Source organism: Oncorhynchus mykiss, chromosome 23 (assembly GCF_057628025.1).
Source record: "Oncorhynchus mykiss isolate SJ-2025 chromosome 23, ASM5762802v1, whole genome shotgun sequence".
Taxonomy (NCBI): domain Eukaryota; kingdom Metazoa; phylum Chordata; class Actinopteri; order Salmoniformes; family Salmonidae; genus Oncorhynchus; species Oncorhynchus mykiss.
Window position 1 is genome coordinate 10,452,284 of NC_143044.1, and position 25,748 is coordinate 10,478,031.

The following is a 25,748-nucleotide window of genomic DNA, read 5'->3' on the forward strand; positions in this document are numbered from 1 at the left end:
ACTGCATTGTTGGTAAGGGCAAGTAAGGAAGCATTTAATCTGTAAGGTGCTTTGATTTGAAACCACCAACAACTCTGGTTTGGCTTCAGTCATGGCCGCTGCATTGCTTAATGACCAAAACGAAAAACTAGGCCAAAATCAGGAAGTTCAGGCCCCCCTTTAAAGGCCCAATTATGGAGAAACAGAAGAGCATAGGTGTGGTCCAAAACTTTGTCCTCTTACTTTCTTTGGGAAAACATTAGCTCTGCTGACATTAGAGCCAATTTGGTAGTGTCTGCAAAAACCGGGGGCCTCCGTCTGCTTCTCCTCGCACAGCTATAGCATGAGGAGGTGAAGTGAAGGGGAGTACATTGTTTTCACCAGGTCTTCCATCATGCCCTTGTGTTTCTTTTTTTCTGTGAACCGTCAATCTCTTGGCCAATATCAAAGCTGCAAGGAAATTAGAGCAGACTGGTTCTAACACAGAACACTAAAGCCTGGCGGGGTGCATCCACTTTGCCACTAATTAGGCAGTGGCCAACAAATAACCTGTCAATGCACTATAGCGCTATAGCCATTTCCCACACACACACCTGCATTTCAACCCCTATTACCCAGACAGGCTGTAAGAGAGAGATGGGGAAGAGTGAGAGAGAGTGAGACAGAGAGTGTGAGAGACAAAGGGAGTGCTCAAGTGTGATAAAAGGACCACCCCAACAGAGGGGCACTAGTTTCCCTTCCTTCTCCAAATAAACTGCCTCTGCTCGCACTACTCTAACAACTCCCTGCACCGGGAGTAAAGACATTTGTAGAGGCGTAAAGAGACTTAAAGATTCCAAAATCTACAATACAATTATGCAGCATCTCATCCTGATAGAAACTCAGCGCCTACCAGTGATTAAAGTCATTGATTAATTCCGTTTTGCCTCCCTCTACCCTAAGGCACAGGCCTTGAACGTAGGCTAATGAGTAGTCTAGGATTAATTAACATTGCTAAGTCTCAGTGAGAGACCACGATCCCCGTCTCAAAACGGTTTTATTTCAAATGATCTCCTAATGAGCTATGAATACTGGTTAGCTCTATTTCATAACTTGGCACAACTAAAAATCTGCAAGTAGGCCTATATGAATTAAATATAAGCATGCAGTGGTGATAATCATGATGTAGGCTAGCCTACATGATATCTTGACATATTAAATTATTAACTATGCCACACCATAATACAGCCTAGCATTTGAGTTTTGGTTATAACTACCTGGTTGATAAAAATAGAGGCAAATCTTTGATTATCCTTTTTTTTGTATTATTTAAGGTTAGGGCCCCTAACCCCATCTCTCTCTTACAGCCTGTCTGGGTAATAGGGGTTGAAATGCAGGTGTGTGTGTGGGAAGTGGCTATAGCGCTAATGATTCGTTTTTCTCAGACTAAAAACGTTGCATTCAAACCTTGCAATTAACCGTGCATCTAAAATCAGTAAAAATTCAACCTCATCTCAGATGGACTTCTACTTCATAGCCTAAAGCTCTTGAGTTCCCACTCAAATTTGTTCCCAAAACTAAAAATACAAAAACGTAACTGCAGAAATATGCAGAAGCACTGTCAATATCCCAAATAACGAGTAGTGCAGGCCATCACAAATATGTGTGATATACTCCTAGTCATCAGCACACCCTTATCTCCTATTGGCCCACAAGCTCAACAGTCAATTAAATAAAAGATTAGCCTCATGATTGACATGATTATACTTTCGCCTCTGACAAATCTTGCATCCAAATACCCCCTTAAAAAGCAGCTTAATGTATGTGTTGTACAGTTTTTTTTGTTTGCCCCTTTCTCCTCAGACAAATTGCAGAATGTATGTTGGTTGGTCGTGTTAGACCTATTATGGACTTAATAGCTACACTTACCCTACAAATATTCCATATATGGCTCAAAGGAGATACATATGGCTACTTACTGAAGGGTTATAATAATTATGATGCAAGAAAATTGTGGCTGTACAATTGTACATCAACCTCTTAAGATATTTCCACAAGTCCACAAAGCTCTAATGGAAAATATTTGAAAACAGAAAATGGGAACATAAGCCCAATTTCAAGATGGTCTCTGCAAATAGGGCTATCTTCACATTTATTGTGTGAAAAAATGACCAGTTTAATCTGGTGGATAGTACCCTTTTAGAACACAATAAGTACTTCCAACAAAGCAAATAAAATGTTGTGGTGCATTGCACAGACACATTGTTGAAATTATGGTTTAGATTAGGCCCACCAGAACTTCCCTAATAATGAAAAAAAAACCTCAGATGTCCTCTGAGACAGTTGCACACAGCTAAAAGAAATATAGTACCCACTCATTACACAAGATCATGATTAATCAATGCGCTACACATTCATATGATGTGAAGGAGCAACATTTCTCATTAGGTTTGAAAAACTTTCCCCACCCCTCTTTTGCTACTTGAGCTCAAGTGCAGCAGTCCCCTGGCTTGGCATGCAACGGCAGTGTGGGTCACCCTCCGGCCTGTTCAGCTGCCAGAGCCTTTGTGTACAAAGATGTTAATTGGTCCTAATCCGCCACTAGAAACTGTTTTGGTAGCCTGACCTCACACCCTGAAGGACACCTTGGTGTGAAATACTAAAGGGCCCATTCAAGTATCAGAGAAAAGAGGCACAGAGCATTCCAACACAATTGAATTTCCCAGCTAAAAAGAGGGGGCTCTGTGGGTGCTGGGATGGGGCGCAGCATCATTCGAACGCTGAATACATGGTACAAAGCAGTGGTAACAGTGACATGCGGCTCACAATCAAGTTCTACCCGACCACAAGCACGCACAGGGGGCTTCTCACAGGCCACCAGGAGATGGGAATGCTAATTGGCCCAAGCCTGAAACCAGGGAACCTCCTTAACTCAAACATGCAACTCTTAGCCAACAAACACACTCAACCAAAAAAGTTTGCTTAGATCAGCCTAAACCTAACAATCTCCTTGTTGCCACTCATCAGAAGAAATATGGCAGCATTTAAGACAAACAGTACAAATCATGTATAGTATCAGAATAGGCTTATTGGATGTTGGAATGAAAACATCCCTACTATCTTTAGGCAAATTAAAGGCTTGCCCATTGCCAAACAATGCTCTGGCTTATTCAAGTTGGATAGATAGGCTACTCTGAGATGGAGGTGTTGGATCTTCGGTGAATCTTCAATGGTGCAAAATCCAAGGCAAAGGAGACAAATGGACCAAGAGCACCAATCAATTTGTAATAGGGAGGCAATTTCAACTCAATTCTGATGTCCTTGATGGTAAACAAAAGTGTATATTCCTAGACTTTCAATGATCATTTACAGGACAAAGGGATTCAAGGAAGCACACCCCCAGAAATGTTCAAACTCAGAGCCTTTCATGTTTGTGCAACTACAAATCACGGAGCATGCGACAAATTGTTAAATTGTCCAATAATCATGAAGCAACAAGCAAAGAATCTCAAAGCACTTGAAACTTGAAAGTAATTCACCAAGACAGGGTCTCTAAGCAGTGTTCACATTGGCAGTTTGAAGGGAATCAAAATCCAATTTGAATTGGTTATTTTTCCTGCATTCTGAACAGCCAAAAACCACATGTAATCTGATATTTCAAGCCACATTTCAAACCACCTTCACAGGTGGTTTGAAGTCTGATACAAATCTGATTCCTGGCCATGTGCCTGGGCGGCAGGTAGCCTAGTGGTTAGAGCGTTGGACTAGTAACCGAAAGGTTGCAAAATCTAATCCCCGATTTATTTATTATTATTATTATTATTATTATTATTATTATTATCTGTTGTTCTGCTCCTGAACAAGGCAGTTAACCCACTGTTCCTAGGCCGTCATTGAAAATACGATTGTTTTTCTTAACTGACATGCCAAGTTAAATAAAAAATAAAATAAAAATGTAACTTGTGTCTGAATGGTCAAATCTGATTTATTTACCCTCAGGTGTTTTTTTTTAGACTAATGACAAAAAAAAAAATGTCCTGTCACTGTCAACTGCGTTTATTTTCAGCAAACTTAATGTGTAAATATTTATATGAACATAACAGGATTCAACAACTGAGACAAACTGAACAAGTTCCACAGACTTCTGACTAACAGAAATGGAATAGTGTGTCTCTGAACAAAGACGGGGTCAAAATCAAAAGTCAGTCAGTATCTGGTGTGGCCACCAGCTGCAATAAGTACCGCAGTGCATCTCCTCCTCATGGGCTGCACCAGATTTTCCAGTTCTTGCTTGAGATTTTACCCCACTCTTCCACCAAGGCACTTGCAATTTCCCGGACATTTCTGGGGGGATTGGTCCTAGCCCTCACCCTCCGATCCAACAGGTCCCAGACGTGCTCAATGGGATTGAGATCCGGGCTCTTCGCTGGCCATGGCAGAACACTGACATTCCTGTCTTGCTGGAAATCACACACAGAACAAGCAGTATGGCTGGTGGCATTGTCATGCTGGAGGGTCATGTCAGGGTGAGCCTGCAGGAAGGGTACCAGATGAGGGAGGAGGATGTCTTCCCTGTAACGCAGAGTGTTGAGATTGCCTGCAATGACAACAAGCTCAGTACGCTGAAGCTATGACACACTGCCCCAGACCATGACTGCCCCTCCACCTCCAAATCGATCCCGCTCCAGAGTACAGGCCTCTGTAACGCTCATTCCTTCGATGATAACGCAAATCCAACATTCAACCCTGGTGAGACAAAACAGCGACTCCTCAGTGAAAAGCACTTTTTACCAGTCCTGTCTGGTCCAGCGACTGTGGGTATATGTCTCTCAGCCTATTGCGGACAGTCTGAGCACTGAGGGTGGGATTGTGCGTTCCTGATATAACTCGGGCAGTTGTTGTTGCCATCCTGCACCTGTCCCGCAGGTGTGATGTTTGGATGTACCGATCCTGTGTTGGGGTTGTTACACTGCGAGGACGATCGTACTGTCACAGTACGGACATTGCAATTTAGTAGTTTTTTTTCAGATGAGATGAGATAAACGTACTTTGGTGCGAAAAGTGCAAAATAATCCCAGAACAACAGCAAAGGACCTTGTGAAGATGCTGGCGGAAAAGGGCACAAAAGTATCTATATCCACAGTAAAATCGACATACAGTGCCTTGCGAAAGTATTCGGCCCCCTTGAACTTTGCGACCTTTTGCCACATTTCAGGCTTCAAACATAAAGATATAAAACTGTATTTTTTTGTGAAGAATCAACAACAAGTGGGACACAATCATGAAGTGGAACGACATTTATTGGATATTTCAAACTTTTTTAACAAATCAAAAACTGAAAAATTGGGCGTGCAAAATTATTCAGCCCCTTTACTTTCAGTGCAGCAAACTCTCTCCAGAAGTTCAGTGAGGATCTCTGAATGATCCAATGTTGACCTAAATGACTAATGATGATAAATACAATCCACCTGTGTGTAATCAAGTCTCCGTATAAATGCACCTGCACTGTGATAGTCTCAGAGGTCCGTTAAAAGCGCAGAGCATCATGAAGAACAAGGAACACACCAGGCAGGTCCGAGATACTGTTGTGAAGAAGTTTAAAGCCGGATTTGGATACAAAAAGATTTCCCAAGCTTTAAACATCCCAAGGAGCACTGTGCAAGCGGTAATATTGAAATGGAAGGAGTATCAGACCACTGCAAATCTACCAAGACCTGGCCATCCCTCTAAACTTTCAGCTCATACAAGGAGAAGACTGATCAGAGATGCAGCCAAGAGGCCCATGATCACTCTGGATGAACTGCAGAGATCTACAGCTGAGGTGGGAGACTCTGTCCATAGGACAACAATCAGTCGTATATTGCACAAATCTGGCCTTTATGGAAGAGTGGCAAGAAGAAAGCCATTTCTTAAAGATATCCATAAAAAGTGTTGTTTAAAGTTTGCCACAAGCCACCTGGGAGATGCACCAAACATGTGGAAGAAGGTGCTCTGGTCAGATGAAACCAAAATTGAACTTTTTGGCAACAATGCAAAACGTTATGTTTGGCGTAAAAGCAACACAGCTGAACACACCATCCCCACTGTCAAACATGGTGGTGGCAGCATCATGGTTTGGGCCTGCTTTTCTTCAGCAGGGACAGGGAAGATGGTTACAATTGATGGGAAGATGGATGGAGCCAAATACAGGACTATTCTGGAAGAAAACCTGATGGAGTCTGCAAAAGACCTGAGACTGGGACGGAGATTTGTCTTCCAACAAGACAATGATCCAAAACATAAAGCAAAATCTACAATGGAATGGTTCAAAAATAAACATATCCAGGTGTTAGAATGGCCAAGTCAAAGTCCAGACCTGAATCCAATCAAGAATCTGTGGAAAGAACTGAAAACTGCTGTTCACAAATGCTCTCCATCCAACCTCACTGAGCTCGAGCTGTTTTGCAAGGAGGAATGGGAAAAAATGTCAGTCTCTCGATGTGCAAAACTGATAGAGACATACCCCAAGCGACTTACAGCTGTAATCGCAGCAAAAGGTGGCGCTACAAAGTATTAACTTAAGGGGGCTGAATCATTTTGCAAGGCACTGTAACCTGAAAGGCAGCTCAGCAAGGAAGAAGCCACTGCTCCAAAACTGCCATAAAAAAGCCAGACTACAGTTTGCAACTGCACATGAGACTGAAGATAGTACTTTTTGGAGAAATGTCTTCTGGTCTGATGGAACAAAATTAGAACTGTTTGGCCATAATGACCATCTTTATGTCTGGAGGAAAAAGGGGGAGGCTTGCAAGCCGAAGAACACCATCCCAACCATGAAGCACGGGGGTGGCAGCATCATGTGCAGAATCAAAAAAATGCTGCCACTGTTTTCAACTCTCTAGAGACAGCAGGAGCAGTAGAGATACTCTCAATGATCGGCTATGAAAAGCCAACTGACATTTACTCCTGAGGTGCTGACCTGTTGCACCCTTGACAACTACTGTGATTATTATTATTTGACCATGCTGGTCATTTATGAACATTTGAACATCTTGGCCAGGAAGAGGACTGGCCACCCCTCATAGCGTGGTTCCTCTATGTTTCTTCCTAGGTTTTGGCCTTGCTAGGGAGTTTTTCCTAGCCACAAGGCTTCTACACCTGCATTGCTTGCTGTTTGGGATTTTAGGCTGGGTTTCTGTACAGCACTTGTAAGAAGGGCTCTATAAATACATTTGATTTGATGTGGGGGTGCTTTGCTGCAGGAGGGACTGGTGCACTTCACAAAATACGAAACATCTCAAGACATCAGTCAGGAAGTTAAAGCTTGGTCGCAAATGGGTCTTCCAAATGGACAATGACCCCAAGCATACTTTCAAAGTTATGGCAAAATGGCTTAAGGACGACAAGGTCAAGGTATTGGAGTGGCCATCACAAAGCCCTGACCTCAATCCTATAGAACATTTGTGGGCAGAACTGAAAATGCGTGTGCAAGTAAGGAGGCCTACAAACCTGTCTCAGTTACACCAGCTCTGTCAGGAGGAATGGTCCAAAATTCACCCAACTTATTATGGGAAGCGTGTGGAAGGCTACCCGAAAAGTTTGACCCGAGTTAAGCAATTTAAAGGCAATGCTACCAAATACTAATTTAGTGTATGTAAACTTCTGACCCACTAGGATTGTGATGAAAGAAATACAAGTTTAAATAAATAATTCTCTACTTTTATTCTGATATTTCTAATTCTTAAAATAAAGTGGTCATTCTAACTATGACTAAATGTCAGGAATAGTGAAAACTTTTTATGGCTGTAGGGGCAGTATTGAGTAGCTTAGATGAAAGTGCCCATATCAAACGGCCTGCTCCTCAGTCATAGTTGATAATATTTGCATATTATTATTAATATCGGATAGAAAACACTCTGAAGTTTCTAAAACTGTTTAGAGGTGTGCTACCTCTGGAATAGATCAAATACATGGCTGGGGTTCCCCGGGGAGAGATTTGAGAACCACTGCGCTATAGGAACCTCAAATACAAATCTGGACTTTGAAAGCAATTCCACTGCTTTTTCACACTTCCCCTTTAATTAGGGACTGATATAAACCTGAGGCACCAGGTGACTATAATTAGTTATCAGGTAGAAAAGAAAACCAGCAGCAGAGATGGAAGAGGAGGCGAGACATCCCACTCCCTCATTTTTTGTGGTTCATATACAGTCCATGAACTAAGCGGACCAGACCCAGCTGCTAATGCATGTGTGCCTATGGGAGAGTCGCCATGTTAAACAGACCGGAACTGACATTATATTCAATGTTAAACGGCCTGAATGGGACATTTCCTTTATAAACCATATTTTCGAGCAGTACTCCGGACCTCGCAGTGTAAGAGTGTTCCCATATCATTATTACAGAGAATCAGAAAAATACTACCCTCTGCCTATTGGCTACTTAGCTTATTCAAGCCTGCCTCAATAAAACAGTGCCCCTTTAAGACAAAAAAAAAAAGCTCTGACGTCAAAGATGTCTAGAAATGTACACATTTTGTGCTCTTAATCACTCCCTTATCGTTGACTTCAAATGATCTATGAATTCGGCTAATAACTAACTAGCAAAGGATAAACAAAATGTGCACAAGTGGCTACATGCAGCTTTCGCTTTGATCTCAAAACAAGGCATCTACTCAAGACCGCTCATGCAGTAAACACAGTCCAGTTCAAAGTAAATGACACAGATCCATATATGGCAATGGTCTATTTGCATAAAGGCCTACTGCATCTCTGATTGCTTATGCTGCACTGGTCTGTGTAGAGTACGGGCTGAGTAGTGCGTGTCAATGCAATAGAATCCTACTCCGATGCGTTCAGCCTACAAAAATATCTCTTGTATAGTTCGTTTTGTTTCAGTATGTTGCATTGAAAGTGGCTAATATTGTGTTGATTTGATCACAATTGCCACAGTAAAGGGAGATGTTGATAGTCCTAACAGGGAAAACACTAGAACAGTGGTCTCCAACCTTAAAGATTACTGAGTCAAAATTGCAAGCCAAGATCTACCGCTCAGATTATTATTTGTATATTTAAAAAAAAAATACATTTTAGTCATTTAGCTGTTGCTCTTATCCAGAGTGACTTACAGTTAGTGCATTCATCTTAAAACCTCTTAGAGCTCTAGGGGCGCTATTTCATTTTTGGATAAAAAACGTTCCCGTTTTAAGCGCGATATTTTGTCACGAAAAGATGCTCGACTATGCATATTCTTGACAGTTTTGGAAAGAAAACACTCTGAAGTTTCAGAATCTGCAAAGATTTTGTCTGTAAGTGCCCCAGAACTCATTCTACAGGCGAAACCAAGATGATGCATCACCCAGGAATTAGCAGAATTTCTGAAGCTCTGTTTTCCATTCTCTCCTTATATGGCTGTGATTGCGCAAGGAATGAGCCTACACTTTCTGTCGTTCGCCCAAGGTCTTAGCAGCATTGTGACGTATTTGTAGGCATATCATTGGAAGATTGGCCATAAAAGACTACATTTTCCAGAGGTCCGCCCGGTGTCCTTTGTCTAAATTTGTGCGTAATCTTCAGGTGCGGGCATTTTCTCCTGGGATTCAGGAGAGAAAGCATGTGTCCAAGAACGATGTATCAATGAAGAGATATGTGAAAAACACCTTGAGGATTGATTCTAAACAACGTTTGCCATGTTTTCAGTCGATATTATGGAGTTAATTTGGAAAAAAGTTTGCGTTTTGAGGACTGAATTTATGGATTTTTTTTGGTAGCCAAATGTGATGTATAAAACGGAGCTATTTCTAATACACAAGGAATCTTTTTGGAAAAACTGAGCATCTGCTATCTAACTGAGAGTATCCTCATTGAAAACATCAGAAGTTCTTCAAAGGTAAATTATTTTATTTGAAGGCTTTTATGTTTTTGTTAATGTTGCGTGCTGGATGCTAACGCTAATGCTAACGCTAAATGCTAACGCGAAATGCTAACTCTAGCTAGCTACTTTTACACAAATGATTGTTTTCCTATGGTTGAGAAGCATATTTTGAAAATCTGAGATGACAGTGTTGTTTACAAAAGGCTAAGCTTGAGAGATGGCATATTTATTTCATTTCATTTGCGATTTTCATAAATAGTTAACGTTGTGTTATGCTAATGAGCTTGCTGATAGATTTACACAATCCTGGATACAGGGTTTTTTTCATAGCTAAACGTGACGCAGAAAACGGAGCGATTTGTCCTAAACAAATAATCTTTCAGGAAAAACTGAACATTTGCTATCTGAGAGTCTCCTCATTGAAAACATCTGAAGTTCTTCAAAGGTAAATTATTTTTTTGAATGTTTTTCTGTTTTTTTGTGTAAATGTTGCCAGCTGAATGCTAATGCTAAATGCTACGTTAGCCATCAATACTGTTACACAAATGCTTGTTTTGCAATGGTTGAGAAGCATATTTTGAAAATCTGAGATGACAGTGTTGTTAACAAAAGGCTAAGCTTGAGATATTTATTTCATTTCATTTGCGATTTTCATGAATAGTTAACGTTGCGTTATGGTAATGAGCTTGAGTCTGTATTCACGAACCCGGATCCGGGATGGGGAGATCAGAAAGGTTAACAAGCATAGAAAGTAAATGTTTCCTAAATAATGTAGCTATCAGTAGAGTCAGAGCTAGAAGGGGGAGGTGAAGTGCAGGTGTTATATTTTATTTATTTTTCATGTATTTTTTTGTTGGGGGGGGGGGGGGGGGTGTTGAGGTGAGGAGGATTATTTAAGATGTGACTATTTAAAAATTAAGCCTATGCAATACATTAACACCACATATGAGCTTTGCTTCAATAGCCCTGCTAATGCACTGTTGTCGACCTTTAAAAATATATATATATTTCAAAATTTGGAGACAGGCGATATGATCACACCGGTAATAGACTTGTAACATTACTTGTGGAGCACAGCTGAGTGATTATGCATTTAAAATGATTTTTATTTTACTGGGCTGATGGTGCCTGCATCTGATGGTCAGTATCAGCTGACCGAGAGAGCAGCAGACTGAGGGTCTGCCTCTCAACATCCCAAAAAGGGACATCTTCCAGATGGACAGCAAAACTCGAGTTGCGCCGCATTATTTCTCCTTCATGCACAAATTCATGTTGTTACTCCTATTAACAGAGAAAGTGAAATATAACATTAAAAAAGTCCCAAGCTACTAATAATAACGCAAGCCTATAGATACACTTTCCTACTAATTCATTACTTCTTCAGTGCTTGTTGTAGTGCTGAGTGGAAATAGGAGCGCACATTTTATGGCTTATAAAAGTTGACAGTGCTGAGTAAGAACTTAAACTTGTTGAGTCTCTCTCTAGTAATGGTTTTAAACTTTTTCAAATCTCACAGCTTTCTTATATGCCTGCTACGTTACTGCAGACACGTTCATCTGAGCCATCCATTTGGCCAGCGGCAAGCGTATAGTGCACTTGATTTGCTCTCTGGGCCCACCGGGAAGACGGAGTTTGTACCTTCAGACACATGAAATAGCTCAAAATAGAAACAGTTCGCCTACCCGACGTGCAGGTCAGCTGAATCGTGCGCCAACAGCCCAAGAAGAACACCAAAAAAATAGGAACAAGGCTTTATCGTTGGATTTATTACAGAAATGTTTGCCGACTAGGAATGCCTTGGAGATCAACCAGTCCAGGTTGATGATCACTGCTGTGGAAACTTGAGTGAAGTTCAATCTTGTGCTTCTCTCTGTGGACTTTTTCTGAGCAGCAGTCCTGGGGGAGATGAGTGGCAGCTTAGAGGGAACATTGGACAAGAGTCAAGACGGTCCTTGCAAAACTGATTTAAAGTAACCTTCAGTAAAATCTCAATGGCTTCTAAAAACCAGTGTAAGAGAGATCACAAACTAAAACCAATTAATAAAAATATATTATAATGGTACAAGGACAGTTTAGCAGGATTATTTTTTACATGAATATGACATTGAATAGCCTAAATCAGCCTGCTTTCTGAAATCATTAAAGGCTATAAAAGCCTGCATACAGGCATTGGTACGTTGACTAATTTCTTGAAACGGCAGAACTTCAAACTAGAAAGTATCACGTTTCTGAGAAGCCAAATTCCAAACAAAATAGAACGTCCACCCTTGTATGATGGATGGGGAGGAAAAGGTTTCATTTTAAGTATCTTGAAATATTCCAACTCATCATACAAAAATGTAAGCGTGCAAATGATTAAGACATTCGTCAAATAGTATGAATAGGTTTAATTAATGAATAGCCTAGGTCTGAGGCATTCACCAAAAATGTGGATGCTGCCAACCTTGCTCTTTCAAGTTTCTAACGCTTGGCTCTTCTAACAATGCTCCTTATAGTGATGACAACCCCATCAAATGGGCAGGCTTTTAACCCTGAAAGTAGATGGACCCAATATGTAAAGAGAACTCCCCACCTGACTGCATTGATTGGGGCATGTGTAATCAGGCTTGAAAACGGGGTAGAATTGGCTGGCAGGGTGGGAACACTAATCTGTGGGATATTTTTGCTGGCAGGGTGCATACTGATCGGAACACCTATTCAAAGAGACAGCTGGTTAAACCCACAGCCTCTGCAAAAGGTGGCAGAGTGGTGCAGTTACTATAAATTGAAAGAACAATGACACCACAGTAACAGTTTAGAGCCATTTGCTGGGGCGAGGAGCATTTCGTCACTCTTGGTAACCTGCCTACAGTGGTTCCTACTTTAAAAGTTGCAGCGTACTGCAGCGCAGCTTGCATAGTGCCGCAGAATTCTATGGCACGTTATTTAAGTGTGAACCACTGGTACCAGTAATGCTAATTAGTGTTGGTTTGACCACCAGAGGGCATCTTTAAGAAGCATTTGATAGCCTTCAATAAATGGCTCAAGGGGGAGGAGGGAGTAGGCTATCCTTGTAAATAAGAACTGATTCCATGTGTTATTTCATAGTTATGTCTTCACTATAATTCTACAATGTAGAAAATAGTACAAAAATAAAGAAAGACCCTAGAATGAGTAGGTATTCAAACTTTTGACTGTTTCTTTATTAAGAACAAATTCTTATTTACAAGGACAGCCTACTCCTTTGTCACCATCGGGGAATTGAACCCTGGTGTCCCACTTGCCTGCAGGACATGGGGATTTTTTAGCTAAATCGCCCAGTAATGTACTCTCGACCGTCACGTTGTACAGAGCCATATTTTCAGTTCCATCCTAACAGAAACCCAGAGGATTTTTCTTGGAATCGAAACCTCATAATATTAATCAGATTGAACCTTTTGTGACTAGGGGACAGTATTTTCATTTTTGGAAAAATAACGTTCCCGTAGTAAACGGGATATTTTGTCAGGACAAGATGCTAGAATATGCATATAATTGACAGCTTAGGATAGAAAACACTCTAAAGTTTCCAAAAATGTAAAAAATATTGTCTGTGAGTATAACAGAACTGATATTGCAGGCAAAAGCCTGAGAAAAATCCAATCCGGAAGTGATTCATGTTTTGAAAGCTCTGCGTTCCAATGCGTCCATATTGAGCAGTGAATGGGCTATCAACCAGATTACTTTTTCTCCGTGTTCCCCAAGGTGTCTACAGCATTGTGACATAGTTTTACGCATTTATGTTGAAGAATACCCATAAGCGGCTACATTGCGCAAGTGGTCACCTGATGGCTCTCAGTGATTCTCTCGTAAAATACAGAGGAAGCCATTATTCCAATCGGTCCTACTGAAAAACCAATTGATCCGGTGGATATATTATCGAATAGATATTTGAAAAACACCTTGAGGGTTGATTATAAACAACGTTTGCCATGTTTCTGTCGATATTATGGAGCTAATCTGGAATATTTTGCGCCGTTTTCGTGACTGCAATTTCCGGGCGACTTCTCAGTCAAACGTGAAGAACAAATGCTTGTCTAGCTTTGGCTGTAAAGCATATTTTGAAAATCTGAGATGACAGGGTGGTTAACAAAAGGCCAAGCTGTGCCTCTATATGTCACTTGTGATTTTCATGAATAGGAATATTTTCTAGGAATATTTATGTCCGTTGCGTTATGCTAATTAGTGTCAGTCAATGATTACGCTCCCGGACCCGAGGTTAAACCTCTTACAGCTACCCCCCTACTTTTTTCAATTTCCGCTTGAAGACATACCCAAATCTAACTGCCTGTAGCTTAGGCCCAGGACATGCATATTCTTGGTTTAATTTGAAAGAAAACACTCTGAAGTTTGTGTAAATGTGAATTGAATGTAGGAGAATATAACAATAGATCTGGTTGAGATAATACAATGACAAAAACATACGTTTTTTTATTGTTGTATCATCTTAAAAATGAACAAGACAAACAAACATTCAGATAGGATGGGGACAGGCAACAGTACTTGTGCAAAGTTTCAGAATGATAACTTCCAAAATGAGTGTGCTACATGACATTTATCATGAAGTCACCCAGGTGTCCCACACAAGTAGCCCAAATGTACCCAAGTTGCCAAATTGGTGAAGTTATACATTTTGAATGGAATAACTAACACCCCCCCACCCCCACAAAAAAAAATTAAGAAAAAACATGAAAAAAATATATACATTTACAAAATAACACTTTCAATATTTGGAAGAACCTCAGTCCTCTACACAATATTGTGCTGCTGATGCCAGGTGCCATAGCAGTCTCTTTCTGTGGTGCAGGTGATGGGGGACTTCATTTTGCAAAGAACACAGCGACGCCTCCATGCTGTGCCCTTCTTGCCGAGGCACATCCATGCCTGCAGAAATAAATTTGGGCAGATGAACACCACTTGTGGCAGGATGAACCAGCTTCAGTGGGGGATGGACACCTTGGCACTGGGGGCTCCCATTCGGAGGCAGTGTCACGGTGAAAGAAAATGTTCAGTTAGAATAGTTTCACATATGAGCCCTGTAACAACAGGTATAATAAAAAACACACACACACATATATACATATACACATATATATACATACATATATATACATATACATATACATATACACATATACATATACATATACATATACATATACATATACATATACATATATATATACTATATATATATATATATATATATAGTACAGGGAACATAAGGTTGAATATATTATTATAGACCAGCTAGATCTACTGTCTATTTTATATTATGACATTTCAGCTAGATCTACTGTCTCTATTATATTATGACAGACCAGCTAGAGCTACGGTCTTTATTATATAACATCATACCAGCTGTATCTACTGTCTCTATTTCACTTTGGCCATTGTTGTGGGCCTGCCCTCCCCTCAACAGCCTCAAATAGGCTATTTCACAAATAATATTTTATATTATTAATTTCAAACAGCATTGGCATGAGAAAAACTTACCAGTCCAAAACGGTGTCCTCTCTGTTCAAAAAAAATATTCCTCCATTTGGGAATCGCTAAATTAATCGTCCTCCAACAATCTGTCTCCCTTTCCCGATTAATTTCTTCTAAAATTGTGTGTACATCTGTATATCTAGACTTAGATTTAGCTTTCCCTGACTTAGTCGCCATACTGATTGATATATAAAACAGCTGAAGATGTGCTTTACCAAAACAACGCTGTGCGTAACATGCGTGGCTCCTTCTGGTATGAATCTTCAATGGCAAATGAACCTCTTTACGTCGGAGCTTACTACATGGGTTGGTCTTCCAACACAAACATTACATATTGCCGTTTACCTCAGCTCATTGGCTATCTACCCAGCTAGATTTCAAGACGATCAGTGGTCATTGGGTTAAAATGGTTTCTTTCAGTCAATACGTCCCGCGAAATGACCCATCAGGTTTGGTTGTGTTACAAACAAACCAGTTGATTGCAATGACATAACTGGAAAAGTCAAGTTTAGTGTGTGTATTTACATCGAATGTGTCGTCGAAAATGGAATGAGACGGAATTCACGACACAAGCGGTTCACAAAATGTTGTGTTAGGCTATAAACATTTATTTTATCAAACAAAAGACCATTCATTGTGTAACAATGAGCATTGGGATTGCAAACAGAGTAAGATCGTCAAAAGGTAAACAATTTATTTTATTGCAGTTTGTGATTTTGTTACGCCTGTGCTGGTTGAAATAGTTGTTTTTTATGGGGCTCTATTCTCAGATAATCGCATCGTATTCTTTCGCAGTAAATCCTTTTTTAAATCTGACAACGTAGTTGGATTAGCAAGATTCTAGGCTTTCGAAACTTGTGAGACACTTGTATTTTCAGGAATGTTTAATATGACTATTTATGTAGCGATCACCGTATGTTGTCGAATTTCATCCCGCTAACGGGTTCGGTGCGCAGAGAGGTTAACTGACTTGCCTAGTTAAATAAAAAAGGTTACACTAAGAACATAACATTTCTATACTAGAGGTCGACCGATTATGATATTTCAACGCCGATAACGATTATGGGAGGACCAAAAAAGCAGATTCCGATGATTTTTATATATTTTTTGTAATAATGATTTGTAATAATGACAATTACAACAATACTGAATAAACACTTTTCTTTTACCTTAATAGAATACATCAATACAATCAATTTAGCATCAAATAAATAATGAAACATGTTCAATTTGGTTTAAATAATGCAAAAACAAAGTGTTGGAGAAGAAAGTAAAAGTGCAATATGTGCCATGTAAAAAAAGCTAACGTTTAAGTTCCTTGCTCAGAACATATGAAAGCTGGTGGTTCCTTTTTACATGAGTCTTCAATATTCCCAGGTAAGAAGTTTTAGGTTGTAGTTTTTATAGGAATTATAGGACTATTTCTCTCTATACGATTTGTATTTCATATACCTTTGACTATTGGATGTTCTTATAGGCACTTTAGTATTGCCAGTGTAACAGTATAGCTTCCGTCCCTCTCCTTGCCCCTACCTGGGCTCAAACCAGGAAAACATCGACAACAGCCACCCTCGAAGCATCGTTACCCATCGCTCCACAAAAGCTGCGGCCCTTGCAGAGCAAGGGGAACAACTACTCCAAGTCTCAGAGCAAGTGACGTTTGAAATGCTATTAGCGCTCACCCCGCTAACTAGCTAGCCATTTCACATCGGTTACACCAGCCTAATCTAGGGCGTTGATAGGCTTGAAGTCATAAACAGCTCAATGCTTGAAGCACAGAGAAAAGCTGCTGGCAAACACACAAAAGTGCTGTTTGAATGAATGCTTACGAGCCTGCTGCTGCCTACCATCGCTCAGTCAGACTGCTCTATCAAATATCAAATCATAGACTTAATTATAACATAAAAACACACAGAAATACAAGCCTTTGGTCATTGATATGGTTGAATCCGGAAATTATCATTTCGAAAACAAAACGTTTATTCTTTCAGTGAAATATTCTGTATTTTATCTAACGGGTGCTGTTACATTGTACAACCTTCAATGTTATATCATAATTATGTACAATTCTGGCAAATTACGGTCTTTGTTAGGAATAAATGGACTTCACACAGTTCGCAACAAGCCAGGAGGTCCAAACTGCTGCATATCCCCTGACTGCTTGCAAGAGAAGTGACACAATTTCCCTAATTATAAGAAATTCATGTTAGCAGGCATTATTAACTAAATATAATATATATTTAAAAATATATACTTGTGTCTTGATTTTAAAGAAAGGCATTGATGTTTATGGTTAGGTTTGGTGCAACGACAGTGCTAAATCATCACCCGTTTGGCGAAGTAGGCTGTGATTCGATGATAAATTAACGGGCACCGCATCGATTATATGCAACGCAGGACACGCTAGATAAACTAATATCATCAACCATGTGTAGTTAACTAGTGATTATGTTAAGATTGATTGTTTTTTATAAGATAAGATTAATGCTAGCTAGCAACTTATCTTGGCTTCTTGCTTCCCTCGCATAACAGGGTCCTCGTGGAGTGCAATGTAAGGCAGGTGGTTAGAGCGTTGGACTAGTAACCGGAAGGTTGCAAAAACAAAAATCACTGAGCTGACAAGATAAAAATCTGTTGTTCTGCCCCTGAAAAAGGCAGTTAACCCACCGTTCCTAGGACGTCATTGAAAATAAGAATGTGTTCTTAACTGACTTGCCTAGTTAAATATTAGGTGTAATTTTTTTTTATACACATTTAAAAAAATTAAATATAATAATGATAATAATAATAATAATAATAATAATAATAATAATATCGGCCAAATCGGTGTCCAAAAAAATACCGATTTCTGAATATGAAAACTTTAAAAAATCGGCCATTCCAATTAAATCGGTCAACCTCTATTCTATACCCTAATTTTCTAATTCTAGTCTAACCAGTAACCAAACGGAGATTCAGTGAAAACAAAAATCGCATTGATTTATCAAGACCAGTTCCCATGCTCGTCTCAGAGTAGCGCGAAACGGTGCTAAAAATAGTTGTAGGCTATCGCTTTAAATCCTATTGCTTATACCTTCAATATAGTCTAAGTAAGACCTACACTACTTTTAACAGCACATTACTCAACACTATTGAGACTCATGTTGCCTACGGTAGGCCTACAGTATATTGAAAAATATGAAGTGACTCTGCCATTAATTACATAGAAGATATTTCTGTAATTCAGTGATATTTATTCCCATAGTAATTCGTTATGGATCCATAACTCAAACATTTTGAAAGTATTTTTATCATTATTTTATTAACACCTACGACTGCGTGGCCTCCAACTCAATCATCAAGTTTGCGGACGACAACAGTGGTCGGCTTGATTACCAACAACGACGAGACGGCCTACAGGGAGGTGGTGAGGGCCCTCGGAGTGTGGTGTCAGGAAAATAACCTCACGCTCAACGTCAACAAAACTAAGGAGATGATTGTGGACTTCAGGAAACAGCAGAGGGAACACCCCCCTATCCACATCGATGGAACAGTAGTGGAGAGGGTAGTAAGTTAAGTTCCTCGGCGTACACATCACAGACAAACTGAATTGGTCCACCCACACAGACAGCATCGTGAAGAAGGCGCAGCAGCACCTCTTCAACCTCAGGAGGCTGAAGAAATTCGGCTTGTCACCAAAAGCACTCACAAACTTCTACAGATGCACAATCGAGAGCATCCTGTCGGGCTGTATCACCGCCTGGTACGGCAACTGCTCCGCCCACAACCGTAAGGCTCTCCAGAGGGTAGTGAGGTCTGCACAATGCATCACCGGGGGCCCTCCAGGACACCTACACCACCCGATGTCACAGGAAGGCCATAAAGATCATCAAGGACAACAACCACCCGAGCCACTGCCTGTTCACCCCACTATCATCCAGAAGGCGAGGTCAGTACAGGTGCATCAAAGCTGGGACAGAGAGACTGACAGCTTCTATCTCAAGGCCTGTTAAACAGCCACCACTAACATTGAGTGGCTGCTGCCAACACACTCAACTCCAGCCACTTTAATAATGGGAATTGATGTAAAATATATCACTAGCCACTTTAAAACAATGCTACCTAATATAATGTTTACATACCCTACATTATTCATATCATATGTATACGTATATACTGTACTCTATCATCTACTGCTTCTTTATGTAATACATGTATCACTAGCCACTTTAACTATGCCACTTTGTTTACATACTCATCTCATATGTATATACTGCACTCAATACCATCTACTGTATCTTGCCTATGCCGCTTTGTACCATCACTCATTCATATATCTTTATGTACATATTCTTTATCCCCTTACACTTGTGTGTATAAGGTAGTAGTTTTGGAATTGTTAGCTAGATTACTTGTTGGTTATTACTGCATTGTCGGAACTAGAAGCACAAGCATTTCGCTACACTCGCATTAACATCTGCTAACCATGTGCATGTGACAAAATTTGATTTGATTTTGAAAAATAAAATTTAAAAAAGCATAAAGATGCCATTATTAGTTACATGGTTTTAGTTTGAACGTGCAGACTGGCACTAACACAGGGAACGTTTCCTGAGTCAGCGCCATTATTAGTGTAATGCCCTTTAAAGTGCTGCCAGTGTGGAGGTCCTCCCCCTCCCTTCCCTATGGGCTAGGTCAGTCTTCTGTGTGCGGCTCTGCGGCCCATCCCGTGCCCCCTGCCCCCATGCCTTGAACGTTGCACGCGTTCAGTGAATACAGCTGGAGAATTGCAAGGCAGTCCCCATTGTGCGCCACTCGGGAGCCATGACCAAAATATATTGTCCTGCTAATAACAGGGTTAATAATATATTTGTGAGAATATACAACAGGCTTTTATATCATTCTAAATCAATAATAAAAAAGGCCATTGTTGAACATGAAGTGAGACATTGTTACCAATTTGTAAATAAAGTCAGTTTGTTATTTAGAATGATTTATTTCTGTTTTTAGAGGGAGAAAAATCTAGTCATCTCATAGGTCTCCCAGTTGAGGCCGGCACGGATATTGAACCAGCATCTGCAGCAACACAGTATGCTATGCAGCATCTTAGACCGCTATGCCACTTAGGCGCTGTAAAACGTGACTGGTCGGGAGTGGCCTACAGTAAAACCAAAATAATGCTTACAAAATAAAATAAAAATCTTAGTTTAACAACAGTTTTAGTAAGTAATACTGAAGTTGTGCACAATTATCAGTTTATATTTGGGTTTATGTCACCCATTCATTGTCAGTTAAAGACACAGTAGGACCCAAAAGCATAAATCAGTGTTCTAACTCCCCCTTGCGCTGGTCTGGAGCAATGAAGTGGTGACGCAGGGTACCGTCCTAAACCACAAATTACCTCTAGGTCCTGCGGTGTAAGCTTGCAACTTTTAAAGGAGGAACCACTGAAGATGCTTGGAAGGGATCATTTGACCAAACAGGGTGTGGACCTCAAAACCCCCTCTAACCGGCTGAAGACATGGCAGTCAATACGGCCTTGTCCTACAGTCAATACGGCCTTGTCCTACAGTCAATACGGCCTTGTCCTACAGTCAATACGGCCTTGTCCTACAGTCAATACGGCCTTGTCCTACACCACTTCTATCGAGAGATCTGTGTCCGAGCCAGAAACCGGTGTACAGCATCCAGTTGAAGCTATCAACTGCCTTTTCTATCAGGAGTACAAAAGAAGTCCATGTGGAGTGAGCATGGAGAGAGATCCGTTCCAAAACTTCTCACATTACTGGTATACTGGTTGACAAGACATAATAATTTTGGTGGGGTTCAGGTGAGACATTGAAATTGGGGCATTGTCATGGGCCATCCACTTTGAAGCTATCTGAAGAAGAAAAATGAAGAAATGCCAGAAGATTGAGTGCTGGGAAAGGGAGGGGGTTGGTCAACTGTGCACGTAATTGATAATAATAATAATAATAATAATAAGTTGATTGAGGTCTATACCACTGCTACTGATCTGTAATTATAACCCTGATGAGAAAGTTTGTTAATTATAAGGTGAATGTATTGTATGTTAATATAAATGTACATTCTGCCAGTGTTGATGTGTGTTAAGTTCAGGGTTTTACATTGAGTGATTGACATTCCTCAGTGATTCACATTGGTTCTATCTAAATTTGGGTTGGATAATTAAATTGGTGTTTTAATTATGATTTGGAAACTGAATGATTTTTTTTTAAATGACTGATTTGAGTAAGTTTTGTATGATAACTATATGAGTGGAGCAATGAATGTATTATGGATTGATTGATTGTTATACTAATGACATGGGTAAAGAAGTTGTGTACATGCCGTGGTGAATGGAGGGGTGAACTCTGATCCGGAGTGAAACTGATCCTAATCTATTTGATTTATATCCATTGCCAAATAGCAATTTTTGATGATAATACTTAGGAACTATAGCAGGTTTGTGCTAATGGCACAGAGTTCATAGGCGTTGCCTTTTACATAGTGGAATCATGATGCTTGTCCTGGGTCATGTTCATTAGGCACTAAACAGAGGAAATGTCTTTAAAAACTTGTAATTTTTATTTTTAAAAAGGTAAGAGAATTCTCAATTTTACCTGATTTGTTTGATATGAATAGTTAGCAATCAATACTTAAATAGTAGGACATTCCTGTTCTGTTTAATACTGCGTTTCTATAAAGAGGTGGTTTCCACTCTAGCTTCCTGCAGTTAGTCTGGGCGTATGGTCAAGAAAAATAGGTTTTGCTAGAGATAGCTTGAGCTGACAATGACTTGGTGATTAAAAACCTGTAGTGTGTGTGAACTGAGAGCCTGGGAGAGTTTAGAACAATGCCTCATTGTCTCATCTTCCTGGCATCTGGGAAACTAAGCCGGGTTGGAAGTCAAACATCCCGTGCAGATAACCAGGAGATGGACCAAGGTGGCTTATGGGAAGGTTGGAACTAGTCTGAGTAAGCATTTTTAGGTCCTATATAAGATCTGTTTGTTCATTTTCAGTTAGGCTGCTCATCCCAACAGTGAAGACTGTCGAGATGACCGGTTTCATTATTGCAAAAATGTATCGATATTAAATAAAGATGATTGTTTGAAGACATGAAAGTCTCTCACTTGAATTGCATATTCCACCAGTGTTCCAGTTCCCACCAATATCCACCAACTTCACACAGTCATTGAAGACAAGTGAGACAACATTCCACAGGCCACAATCAACAGCCTGATCAACTCTATGCGAAGGTGTGTCACGCTGCATGAGGCAAGTGGTGGTCACACCAGACACTGACTGGTTTTCTGATCCACGCCCCTACTTTTTTTAAAGGTATCTGACCAACAGATGCATATCTGGTTTCCCAGTCATGTGAAATCCATAGATTAGGTCTTCAATTTAATACTTTCAATTAATTGATTCCTTATATGAACTGTAACTCAGTAAAATCTTTGAAATTGTTGTGTGTAGAGGAGTGAGGAAAAAAAGATTTAATCCATTTTGAATTCAGGATGTAACAACAAAATGTTGTTCACATCAAAGTTTCTGGTAAACATATACTATATAAAATAAAATCTGTCACGTTTTTATTTATTCAAACAGGCAAGTTAGTTATGAACAAATTCTTATTGACAATGACAGCCTATCCTGGCCAAACCCTCCCCTAACCCGGACAACGCTGGGCCAATTATGTGCCGCTCCATGGGACTGCCGATCACGGCCTGTTGTGATACAGCCGGGATCGAACCCGGGTCTGTAGTGACACCTAGAGCACTGCGATGAAGTGCCTTAGACCGCTGCGCCACTCAGGATCCCTAAAGGCATAGTGGAGTCTTTTGTTATGACATGTAGGAAGCTAGCTAGCTTGCTTGCTAAACAAAGAACCATAATCCCAACTCTAATACCGCGTTGAAAATAACTGGGTACGAGAGAGAGGGACAAAACTGACTGGGGGGGGGGAACAAAAAAATAAATACAATTTGAACTGTCATCCAACTCGGGACCTCTGGGGGGGGTCCTACACAGATCGTAAACATTTCCTAGCGAGCCAGCCAGCTACCAGCCAGCTTCCCCACCATTGTCATCAGAAGACACTATAATGTCTGGATCAATGAAAATGTAAACTAAATCAGGGGTTTCCTCATTGGCTGATTCATTTTCAGAGTCAGCGAGAGTAAGCATGGCACGACATCCTCTAGAAACTACTCCAACATTTTTCCCACTGAACTTTGTCGATAGCGCCATTAACTTCAGGGCAGCAGTGTTGAGAGCAGTAGCAAACCGTTCAGTTCATGATATCGTTCAAAAAAAGCTGCGGAAGACCGGATTATCCACACATACTTAGCAGCTCATGTTATAGACAGAAGCATGCTACATGGCAGACCAATCTGAACTCATCTCTCGACATCTCCAGCCCATCCATCATCTCAGCCAATCATGGCTTGCAGGAAGGTTCCTGTATTTTTCTGTGGGTAAACCAACTGGGCTCGTTATTTAACTATTTTATTCGTATTAACAGATGGCATACAAGTTTGTTATGTGATATGTGGGACGCTAGGGTACCACCTGGCCAAAAGCCAGAGGAAATGCAGAGCACCAAATTCAAATAATTTACTATAAAATCAAACTTCTTGGTGACAGGGGGCAGTATTTTCACATCCTGATGTAATGCATGCCCAAATTCAAATGCCTGAAGATAAAGATATCTACTAAAAATATGCATTTGGATAAAAAAAAAAACTCTGAAGTTTCTAAAACTGTTTTAATCATGTCTGAGTATAACAGAACTTATTTAGCAGGCGAAAACCAAGGACAAACCATTCAGACTTGAAAAAAAAAAATTCATTGGGAATCCAGATTTCTAAGGGACCTTCTTGCAATTCCTATCTCTTCCACTGGATGTCAACAGTCTTTAGAAATTGGTTGAGGTTATTCCTTTGTTTGTAATGACGAAGTACGGCCATCTTGAACGAGGGTCACTTGAAGTGTACTGTTAGAGGCGCATGGCCAGAAAGCATGCTTCAGTTTATTTTCTTCCTGTATTGAACACAGATCATCCCGTCTTCAATTTTAATCGATTATTTACATTAAAAAATACCTAAAGTTGTATTACAAAAGTAGTTAGAAATGTTTTGGCAAAGCTTACAGGTACAACTTTTGAGATATTTTGTTGTCACGTTGCGCAAGTTGGAACCAGTGTTTTTCTGGATAAAATGCGCCAAATAAAATTGACGTTTTGGATATATATATATATATATATATATATAGATAAGACGGAATTAATCGAACAAAAAGGACCATTTGTGATGTTTATGGGATATATTGGAGTGCCAACAAAAGAAGCTCGTCAAAGGCATTAATTATATTTTTATTTCTGCGTTTTGTGTCGTGCCTGCAGGGTTGAAATATGCTTTTCTCTCTGTGTTTACTATGGTGCTATCCTCAGATAATAGCATTCTTTGCTTTCGCCAAAAAGCCTTTTTGAAATCTGACATGTTGGCTGGATTCACAACAAGTGTAGCTTTATTTGGTATCTTGCGTGTGTGATTTCATGAAAGTTAGATTTTTATAGTAATTTATTTGAATTTGGCGCTCTGCATTTGCCCTGTCTTTTGGCCAGGTGGGATACTAGCGTCCCACATATCCCAGAGAGGTTAAATCACACATGCAAGATATTGGGCATGCATTTCATCCGGATGTGAAAATAGTGCCCTGTCACTAAGAAGTTAACCTCTCTGGGGTAGGTGGGACGCTACCGTCCCACCAGGTCAACATCCGATGAAATGGCAGGGCTCAAATTCTAAATAGACCATGTGTAATATTAAACATTTATGTAAATACATGCATCTTACATCATTTAAAAGATGAACTTCTTGTTAACCTGTCTGGGAACAGCCAATGAAATTGCAGGGCGCCAAATTCAATCAACAGAAATCTCATATCAAATTTCTCAAACATACAAGTATTAGGCGCCATTTTAAAGATAACATTCTCATTAATCCAGCCACAGTGACTGATTTTAAAAATGCTTTACAGCGAAAGCTCCACAAACGATTATGGTTAGGTCACCATCAAGTCACAGAAAACACAGCCATTTTTCCAGCCAGAGAGTTGTCACAAAAAGCAGAAATATAGATCAAATTAATCACTAACCTTTGATGATCTTCATCAGATGACACTCATAGGACTTCATGTTACACAATACATGTATGTTTTGTTCGATAAAGTGTATATTTATTTCCAAAAATCTCATTTTACTTTGGCATGTTATGTTCAGTAGTTCCAAAACATGCAGTGATTTTGCAGAGAGCCACATCAATTTACAGAAATACTCATAATAAACATTGATAGATACAACTATTATACATGGAACTTTAGATAAACTTCTCCTTAATGCAACCGCTGTGTCAGATTTTTTTTAAACTTTAGGAAAAAGCATAA

General features: G+C 40.0%; 1 long non-coding RNA gene across 1 annotated transcript in view; it reads left to right on the top strand.

Annotated features, from left to right (window-relative positions):
* The first annotated feature begins 9,687 nt into the window (after positions 1 to 9,687).
* LOC149972504 (uncharacterized) overlaps positions 9,688 to 25,748 on the top strand; it is a 250,165-nt gene continuing 234,104 nt past the window's right edge. Inside the window, exons 1-2 of the long non-coding RNA XR_016490957.1 lie at positions 9,688 to 9,825; positions 10,194 to 10,255. This is a non-coding gene — a long non-coding RNA (uncharacterized LOC149972504). The remainder of the gene's footprint in view (positions 9,826 to 10,193; positions 10,256 to 25,748) is intronic.